General features: G+C 37.1%; 1 long non-coding RNA gene across 3 annotated transcripts in view; it reads left to right on the top strand.

Moving 5' to 3' along the window:
- Window positions 1–10523, top strand: part of LOC146766880 (uncharacterized) — a 118195-nt gene that overhangs the window by 94803 nt on the left and 12869 nt on the right. For all 3 annotated transcript variants that reach the window (XR_014956694.1, XR_014956692.1, XR_014956693.1), the window contains exons 2-4: window positions 1996–2105; window positions 7716–7798; window positions 7887–8000. This is a non-coding gene — a long non-coding RNA (uncharacterized LOC146766880). The remainder of the gene's footprint in view (window positions 1–1995; window positions 2106–7715; window positions 7799–7886; window positions 8001–10523) is intronic.

The raw sequence follows: 10523 nt of genomic DNA, 5'->3' as shown, positions 1-10523 counted from the left end.
AGTAAGAGAGACTGGGTACATTCTAGCAATTTGTTTTTTGTAGATGGTCTCTGATTTATGCTTTTCTGACTATCATGTAACACCTCTTTTTTTCTAAATTCTTATTACTGTCATCTCAGTATGGATCTGTTATTATTTTAATTAGTATCAGGAGCAAGAAGTTAAAGATAAGAAAAAAATCCCAATCTAACAGATCAAGTATTCCTCGAGCCCATGAGAAATACCCAACTCATGGGATGCAACCAAGGCATAAATAACTAAAACATAAATCAGAATTGTGCTTTTTTGAATCCCATGTCTCACCTTAGCGTCACTGAAGCCATTGGAGCTACTGCATTAAGGCTGTTTGCAGACTTAATGATTAATATATAATGACTTTTTTTGAAATATGTATTGAGTTTTTTTGTAAAGTAAAAGTCTTTTCATCTACCTTCATCTGTTACTTCTTTCACAAAAGAAATAGATTAAATTGTTAGACTTATTTGAACTTTTTTCTTATATTTATTAGTAAAAATTCCCAATATTTTAATCTTCTTTCTACCTGAGGTTAATATAGATAGATTTGAGTATTTAGTAAAAACTTTCTCCTTGATAAGTGTTTTGCATATATATATAAAAAAAGATTATAGTATGTATTCTAAGTTTTTAATATGTCTTTGCAATCAAGGAATGAAAAGCCTCAATACCCTCAAATGCAAACTCAAATACTTGAGAATGAAACATTTAATTCAAATTCAAATAGGTTCTGTTTTTTTTTTAATGTTTCCACAAAAAAATGTTATATTTCGAAATCATCAGTCTGAGAAAAAAATACAGTCAAGAGGATTGCTTTACACTTGTGCACATTACAGTATAGAAAAATCCAGTTACACTGACATTTTCCCACATTTTAAATCTTCCTCTAACATGTTTTATCTTCTTGTAGTCAGGTGCTGTTGGGCATAAAAAACCAAAAAAAAATGAAAAAAATAGTTGGGTGGAGCCAAACAACCACAAGAAAACCACACAAACTTGTGTTCTTCAAGCTGAAGAAAAGCTGAAGAATTTCTTCACAAGTCTGGTTTGGCCCAAAGTAGGATCACAGCCTCACTAAGTGTTTCACCTGTTTCCATGGATAGGGAATGCCACAGATTAGAGATATCCCAGAGACTGATTCTCTTCTGCAATACTGGTGAGGGTAGAGATGAAAGGAGTCATTGCAGCCTTGGGATTTCTATCAGAAAATCTGACAGCAGGAGAGAAGAAGGAACAATGTAGGGAGTGAGCCTGGGTTGGAAGTGGACCAGCAAAAGTTTGGGCTGTGGGAGAAATAAAGAATTCAGCAGAGGCTCAGGGAAACTTCCAGCAAAGGGAGAAGGGGCAGAGGCAGCTGGAGGGAAGGAAAATGCTGCAGTGGCAGCAATTAACACCAGTGTGAGCTGTCCAGAGGGTGTGTAGAAAATAGATGGTGGTGTCTTATCCATGTGGGTAACATTTCCCTGTGTCTGTCTTTAAGAGTTTATTTTTAAGGCACTGTCCCCTCGTGTGGTGAATTACCAATGTTAATGAATATTGATCTCATCTAAATTGCCCGGGCAGAGCAATGCTGCTCTGGAGCAGCCTTCTGCTTTGCTTAGCAGTCTTAGGAAAAGATCTGTCATGGGCAATAATGAGCATTGCAGGGGAAACAAAGAGGAACAGGTGCCTAAAAGGCACAGAACATGTGCTTGATTAGAAATGGACACTTTAAGTAGAAAACAAGCAGATAAACTCAAATACATGGAATAGCTGATAAAAGATAAGCAAACCCTACATGTTTTCTTAACAGAAAAAGATTTTTTTTTTCTGGGAGAAGAGGTTGAATTTTGTTTTAAAGCAATGATTATTTTATTACAGACTTTCCAGAAAAGTTCTCTAAGAAGCAGCCAACCATGATGCACAGTTGTAACAGAGTGAATTATTGAATTGCATCTGTCTTTCAGAAGCTGTAAACATTGACATTTTCTTGCCTTCCAGATATAATTAAAGGACAAAGTGACATGTGGTATGGCACTGATCTAGTAGCTGGAAAGTCCTGCTCTGAAGAGATTTTGTATTGCTGCAGATGAAGAGTGCTCTCCATAGAAGTAAGAAAAACTTGATTTTTTCATTTAGCTATGATTATTCCAAATTTCTTCCCACGGTCCTCAATTTGTGGATGATCACTCTAACCACTCTAACACTCCCAATTTCCTGCAAGTGGCTTATCAGCACTTTCTGAAAATCAAACATTTAGCTAGAGTTTCAAATTTCATCACTTTCAGAAAATTCATCTCTTGCATCCATCTTGTGTGAATGCAAATAGTTTGTGTACTACGTTACATACACATTAGATTTTGCAATATCATTTGGTACATTTGCTGAGGACTATGCAAATCTCCTAGCTCTTATTTTATATACATAACTTCCTGTAGCTAGACTCATAAAATCATGTCATGGATGAATTACTTTATTTGATTTGAGTAACTGAAGAGACTGTTTATTACCATATATTTTATTAATGCATAATACCCAGAGCAAAACAGTGAAGGGGTATTCACTTTGTAACCTTCTAAATATTTTCACACTCTTACCTTTCCCCATACTAAGTAATTGAAATAACTTGGGGCAGAACATGTTTCTTTGTGAGCTCAGTATTTCCGAGCTAACCTTGAAATCTGCAGCAGAATTCAAATATACCAGCAACATAGTCATACTGGGTCATAATATCCAATTGAAAAGGAATATAAAAGGTGAAAAGGTAGTAAGTAAAATAAAATATTTTTAGACTGTCAAGAGATTTGCAAGTGACTTCAGAATAAATGAATATTTGTCCAAAGGAGTGTTCATTCAGTATGGAACTGTTGCACAGAAACCATCCTGTTTCTTACCTCTGTCTTGCCATAAAACTGGAAATGTACTACAGGCACAGAAAGTCCCAGGTTTGTAGAGACCTGTCAAAATCCTTTCTAGACACATTTAGTGTGTGCAGTTTGGAGCTGCCAGCAGCTGCTTACATTACTCTAACACACAGAAGCTCCCTAGGAAACCAGATTTCTGTGACCTGCTTTTCTAACCTCTTTAGCTGTACTTTGAGGGGATTTCTTTCACTATGCAGAGTCTCAAACCTGCATTTTCTAGATTAAAATTCTGTTTTACATAAATTGAACCTTTTTAGTAGTGCTCCTAGGAAGGTTTTCAGCAAAGATGGAAACAGCTGCACAAGTGTTGGCACTAAAGAAATCACCAGAGGAAAAATCTAAAAGTAAGGTAGCAATGGGTAAAACTGTAATCGGTTCTCCTCGTGTGCCCTACTGTTGATGATGCCATGGGGACTTTCGTGTGCATCATGTTGAGAATGCACCTCACAGAGCTTCTGTCTAAAAGTCAAGGTTTATTAATATGGAATATTTAAATGAATGCAAGAAGTCAATGTCTGATTAGTGATATAAAACTAGAAATCACAGTCTGGCTCACAGAAAGTCTATGGGTGTGAGCAGCTCCTGTTGAAGGCAGAGTTCAGAATATTCAATGGAATTTCACTGGGGGGAGAATGAATTAATACTCCCAGTTTCCTCTGTCTAAATAAGTGCTATATTATGAGAATGTTTGTCTTTGAGAAAATGCTATCTAAGTTGTTTTCATTTGATAGAAAACTACTCTATCAGAAGGGGGTTTGTGTCTAGAAAGGAGATTCATGATTATTTGATTTTATTCTAAATCAACTAATCGGTCCCAAGGATTTGATTGACTTTGTTTCGAAGGCAGCGTGCTCTCAGCTCAAGGAGCAGCTGCCAGTTTGATTCTCAGCCCTTGCAGACAGCACATGTGAATGTGTGTGCTCGGCTAGGTGAGGGTGGAGGGGTGTGCAGAGGTGTCTGCAATGCCATGTCCCAATGAGCCAGCTCCAGTCCTCCCTGTCCCCAGCTCTGCTGGAACACAAAACCCCTCAGTCCTGGTGTGGGTCTTGCAAAGACACCTGCAGGGCTGGCAGAGGGGCACCGGCCCCTGCCCAGTCAGGTCCGTGCCACAGAGCCACAGCTCTGGGCACACTGCCATGCACACACCCACTGCTACCTGTCGCCCTGATTCTTAAGATTCCCTAAAGCCTTCTGAGTTTACATTCTGTTAGAAAACTTTCCCACACATTTTCTATAAACAACATATTGTTTTGCATTCCTTCGTGGGGGTGGAGGAAGTTGATGTACTGGTGGTTTGTCCAATGTCTTTGGAGAGGTGGCCCATTCACTCCCCAGTCTATTGTCACCTTTGGAAAAGTATAAAAGTTGGAGTCAGAAAATAAACCTTCTTCCTTTTTTACTTTGCCATCACAGTGGTTCCTGTTGTGCTTTCTTGTGTCCTATAGTGACAGAGAGAAAGACTGCTCCCACACTTGTTTGCATTCCTCCCACCTCACAACTGCAATTTTTCAGGATGATCAGAATACTTACAGCATCCTCTGGGCCCTGTTTTCCAAGAGTTTTAATTGAGCACAAACGAGGCAGCGATGTGGCTGTCCTTGGTGTTGATTAAAGAATGGTGAGCAGCTGTGGGGGTATGGGCAGGGCAGCAGGAGAGTGGAAGGTACAAAAAGCCAGCCTGGAGCATCACTTGGTCTGAAAGGAATAAATCCAAAAATTGTTAATGGAACCTGGAATGGGCAAAACAAGAAATGCATTAAATTCAGCCCCTAGTGAATTGTCCTGGGTCAGCTCCCCTCTCCTCCCAAATGTATATTCAGAGACAGCTCTGTGCACATAAATGTGTGTGCATATGCTTCTCAAAGAAAGCACTTTGACAGTACAGAAAGACAGAAAATATGGAAAGACCACATAAACTACACTTTGAGCACATTTTTAGTCCAGGCTGCAGCATGTGGGCAACCCTCCAACACTGTTAGTCTATGCACAATGTTGGCACAACTCTGTAAAGGTGATTAATTCTTTAGCTGTCCTGATGGCCACTTGCTGCTATTAGCAGCAAAGTTGACCCTAAATTAGGTATTTGATTCCTCTTAAGTTATGAGCAGCAAAAGAGAAAAATTAATTTTAAAAAGTAAAGGGAAGAAAAGATAACATTTTATTTTGGTGGTGTTGCTAGATTTCTATTTGTGCTGGCTGCAACAGATTTTCGTAATTTCTGATGATCATCTGTGGTGATTGCACTAGAAGACAGATACTCCTCTGGCATCATAAATTCAAATAGCATTTTTTTCATCTCCCTAATACCTATCCTCCTGTCTACTCCCATTGACTTATGAACAGAATCAGCTTTTTGTGCCAGATTGTCTTTTACAGGGTGACAGTGGTAACTAAAATTCAATGTAACATAACAATTTTGAAGAATCAATACTCCAATTAAATTAAAACAGAACCAGTTTATGACTTTTTCTGATTATAGACATGGGTAAAACTCAGCTGAAATGAATGTATTGACATAATTTACATCAGGAGAGATTTTGGCCTTGATTTGCAATCCCAGAAAGAAATGTGGCACTGTATTGTTCTTCCTCCTTGCAGTGACAGAAGCTTTCACAATAAAAATCTATTTTAATTTATGACTTGCCATAAAAGACAGTGCATGACAGGGTACTCTGGTACCACAGTCACTTGCCAGGGACAGAGCAACTATTCATTATGCCTTCTATTGTGGAGTCACTTATCATGTTTCTTACCCCACTGGTCTATCTCATTATTCTCCAGGAAAGCCATTTTAGGAACTGCCAGCAACTTAAATTATAAATGGGTTTATGCCACTTTTGGTTTTGAGCAAGGAGACAGACTTTTGTGAATTAGGAACATGGGGTTGTGCTACTCGGTAATGTGATGTGACATTGGGGCTCATCCAAACAATAAAATATCCTTCTGAGTAGAAATATGAAGTGGCATCTTTATATGTATTTGTTTCCTCAGATGAATTCATGCAGCCAGAAAGACATAACCAAATAATCTGGCTCTATAAAGTGTCTTAGCGTTTCATTTCATCATTTCATTTCATTTCATTTCATTTCATTTCATTTCATTTCATTTCATTTCATTTCATTTCATTTCATTTATTATTTCATTTCATCTTTCCTTTTTTTTTTTTTTTTTTTTTTTTTTTCCCCCCTTTTGGAGAATAACAGACGAGGTCTTGTTCACATTGTAGAAAATTCAGGCTTGGAAAGCCCTACAGTTTAGCTCAGGATGAAAAGGAAACTGGAGCGATGCACTGGAGTGAGTGGTGTTATTCTGAATTAGCAGCAGAAGTGTGACATCTGCTCTCCAGCCTGAGCAGTCTGACAGCTGCTCTCGACCTGCCCTGGTGCCAGTGCCCAGGGGTGGATGGTGTCACCTTGGCTGTCTGAAGAACATCTTGAGATGAGGAGACAAACGTGGAAGGAGAAACTTGAGAAAGAAAAGAATGAAATCTCCACGTGGCCCTTGGAACCCAAGGCAGGGTGGGCTGGGTGCACTGAGTGCCTCTCCATGGCAGTGGCAGGGCAGGAAGGTGGCTCCACGTTCAAACATCTCATTGTGGTCCCTGGGTTTTGCTCTGACTCATCACAGTAGGTTGAACACTTGGGTATTTTTTTTTCTGATCTGTTTTGCAGAAAAAATACCGAGGTCATCGAGCTCTCCTGGGTTGTTGAATAACTAATACTGGCACTTAGCATAAGAGATGTGTTAAATTCATTTACAGCTGTGGGAATATAAAATGATTTTTAGTCTGCTGATAATTTAAAACGTGATTAAATATAATTTTGAGGCTAAGAGAATGTTTAGTTTAGCAATAAGTAGATTTCTAAGCTGAAGTCTTGAAAATATTGAAAGATTTGAAAACCCAGTACAACCTCAAAAGGAAAAATGAAAGCTTATTTTAAATTGATTTATATATATCAACCAAAATAATTCACTCAAATTAAGACATATTTATCAAAAACTTTGTCTCAGATTTGTATTTTCTGTTTTGGCAGAAAAATTTTCTTCTCTGTTCTTCTCCAAACTGAAACAATCTCTTATTACAAACTTCTGTACTTATCAATCTCTGTATTTTGCATGTCAATTCTGACAATTTTAGGACATCAAAATGTTGTTCTAAAAATTGGATGGCATATTTTAAATCTAACATCAGTTGTACTAAAAAATTGATTTAATATATTACAGTGACATCAGAATAATAAATTCACCTTCAAATGCTGCTTTATATTTATTGCATGTGTTTTACTAAAAACAAAAAGCTTATAATATAAGAAATATAGAATATAAAGATATAATTTCTCCTCCCAAACAGCAAAAATATTTCTGTTTATTCACAGTGAGGTTCTAGCAAAAACAATTTTGTTGCCATATTTTTTGAGGTTGAACTGCTCTAGACTGGTTTCATATTATTTTCTCCCCAGTGAAATCACAGTTACATTATCATTTTGGAAATCTCTTTTGCTATCCATAGTAGTAGGAACCTCATTTCCCTTTCTTCTTGAAACCAGAATTCACTTCAGGAGTATCAGGGGAGCCTTCATATTCTCCAGGAAAGCTGTGATGTGAATTTGGACTGCATTTGTCCTTTATCTCAGTATAGGTCTCTTTTTCTGTTCTTTTACAGTGAGGTTCTAGCAAAAACAATTCTATTGCCATATTTTTTGAGGTTGAACTGCTCTAGACTAGTTTCAAATTATTTTCTCCCCAGTGAAATCACAGTTACATTATCATTTTGGAAATCTCTTTTGCTATCCATAGGAGCAGGAACCTCATTTCACTGTGAATGTCTGGTTCTGATTTTCCTTGCTCCTTGAAACCAGAATTCACTTCAGGAGTATCAGGTGAGCCTTTATATTCTCCAGGGAAAGCTGTGATGTGAATTTGGACTGCATTTGTCCTTTATCTCAGCATAGCTCTCTTCCTCCTCAGGCTCCCCCATCCTGGCAGCAGGGCTGCAATTGTTCTCCCCATGGGTGAGTTCAATTCTTCTGTGGAACTCACATCCCATTGCTATAGGACACGAAATGAGTACACAGAAGCTTGGTAAGTTTAAAAGAGAAAAAGACTTAATTTTATTTCTGACTTCACAATAAATAGAATTCCAAAAGTGACAGTGGACTGGAGGATGAAGTTGCCACTTCTCCAACCACACTGGTCAAACCAACAATCCATCAATTCTCTCTTCTCACAAAGAAGAATGCATTATTTCCATGAACAGTGTGTGAGAACTGCAGTAGAAATATGTCAACATCAGAAGGCATAGAAAAATTTAAAAGTACTTTAAAACTTTCAAAAGAAATATAAAAGAAAACACTTTTAAAAATCAGGGCAACATCATCCTACTCAGGGAGATGAGCACAAGAAAAATCCTCTCACTGACCCACAGTGGTGACTTCTTCCCTTGAGTGGCTCAGCTGCTGCCCCACTCCTTCGTGCCCTTTTTTCCCTCCATGGAGAAAACCTGTCTCAGGGAGAGAGCTGACCTTGTTTACTTGTCTCTGACTGCCTGCAGCAGCTACCATGAGATGTTTTGGCATGGTTTCTTCCTCAGGGAAAAGAAACCTCAAGCAGCAATTGAGTAGAGGAAGGGTGACTGCTTCGTGATGCTCCATTCCTCACTAATCAGTATTTTCAAGCTGAAGAGGCTCTTGCTGAAATAGATGAAAAGTTCTAAGTATGGCTCATCTGGACAAGGGGTGAAGTGTGTAAACACATTTTAACTGTGTTCTGCAAAGGGAAAGGCAAAATTGTGGGTTTTGCATACTATTTGCCCTGTTTATAATGTCCTTGAAAGATGCAAATTGACAGCATTCTTTCATTCTTGTGTTTCCTCTTTATGTGTGTCCAGGTTTGGTGATGTACAAACACTTGGCTGAGAGATCTGATTGCACTCTCTATGGTTTTTCTGTTTATTGAAAAGAAATCTACCTTAAATGTGAGCACCACAACTATGCTGAATTCTGTGTAATATTGATAGAGTTGATATATTACAGGAAAGACAGTAATAATAATAATAATAATAATAATAATAATAATAATAATAATAATAGAATTTACTAACCTCTTTCATCTGAAATCTAGAAAAATTAACTAATTAATATCACAATTCCCCCACAAGTTAAAATCTTCACAGTAATGGCTTTATTTACTTGCCATCTCTACAGTTGGTATTATTTACTGATTTAAGACAGTTTCACTCCAACTATTTAATAATATGTGACATTAGAAAGCAATTTGGACTGGAAAGTGAAGGATACTGAAGTAGAGCTTATCCATGGGAGTGAACCCAGCAAACTTGAACTGAATGCACCCTAAAAGTCAATTAGCCAAACTTGACTAAACTAATTTGTAGAAGTTCTTATTCAAATGTGCCATAATAACTAGAACAGGAGGGAATGAGCCTAGAAAATTCCCAGCATTCCAATTCACTTCCTGACTGATCACAAGACAATGTGGTGATGGAAATGAGTGGAAAATATGAAATGTTTTTAAGAAAAATGAAAATATCTTGCATAGTTCAAAATGAGATGTGAACATTTTTAATATTTTTAAACAAAAGTAAATTTTTGTTCAGCGTGCAGGGACAAACTTTTATCTCAAGTGAGAGAATATGATTTGTTTCACTGTTGCAATGAAACTTCCAAGGGCTTTACTATTTTTTATTTAAAAATATGTTGAAACACATAAATTCACTGAAGTTTCCATTTCAGTAGCAAAAAATCTTTTTCTATACGTTGATTTATTTTGTGAAAAAATTTATGAGCAATTCTCAGTCAAAAGATCTCACTGCATTTCAACTCAGGAAATATAGGTGGGAATAACACCTACAAAATTTTTTGTTTCTTTTATTCTCAAAACAGAATACTCCTTGTCTTATACTGTATCAAATCTGGACCACTGATCAACTTTTATTTTTTTATTATGAGTTAACAAACCACTGGCAGAAAATTTGTTGCAGAAAAAAATCCCACCCATAGAAAAAGTCTGTTTACAAAACCCATTAATTAGATTTTGGCTTTTTTCCTAATGCTTGCTTGTTTTAAAACTCTTTAGAAACCAGCTATTATAAATTACATGTACTGTTTCTATTTAGGCACAAAGCTGAGTTAGAAATTTGTCCTCTTGAAAGAGTGACCCCTAATATTTAGTAATTAGATGAAATAACTAGTTTTATAATTGAAAAATCTTGGCCCATTGGTCTCATTGGCACCTTTGCTGCACTGTGTCCTATAAGCTGGCTGTGTCAAGAAATAATTCTTTGGCCATTTTGCTGAGCAAAGCCTATTAGCCAAATCCAGGCAATGCAGAAAAGAAAAGGAAAAAAACCATTGTTTTTTAGTAGTCTTTAAAGGGTTTCCTGCAAGCAAGGTGATTCAGCTCAATATTTGTGATTGGTTAGCCTAAAAATATGTACAATGCAAGAAATGCTCATCTTTATTATATTTGGCAACAACCCATGTGAAGTTTCCTTGTGTTTTAAGAAACGAGGTATTGCACTGCTCTAAAACAGGTGAATATATTTGCTGCAGTCAGTAAAATAGCGCAGCAGATGAGAAATCACCAAAA

The sequence above is a fragment of the Lonchura striata genome, chromosome 7 (genome assembly GCF_050655825.1).
Source record: "Lonchura striata isolate lonStrDom1 chromosome 7, ASM5065582v1, whole genome shotgun sequence".
NCBI lineage: Eukaryota > Metazoa > Chordata > Aves > Passeriformes > Estrildidae > Lonchura > Lonchura striata.
This window is presented reverse-complemented; position numbering and strand designations above follow the sequence as displayed.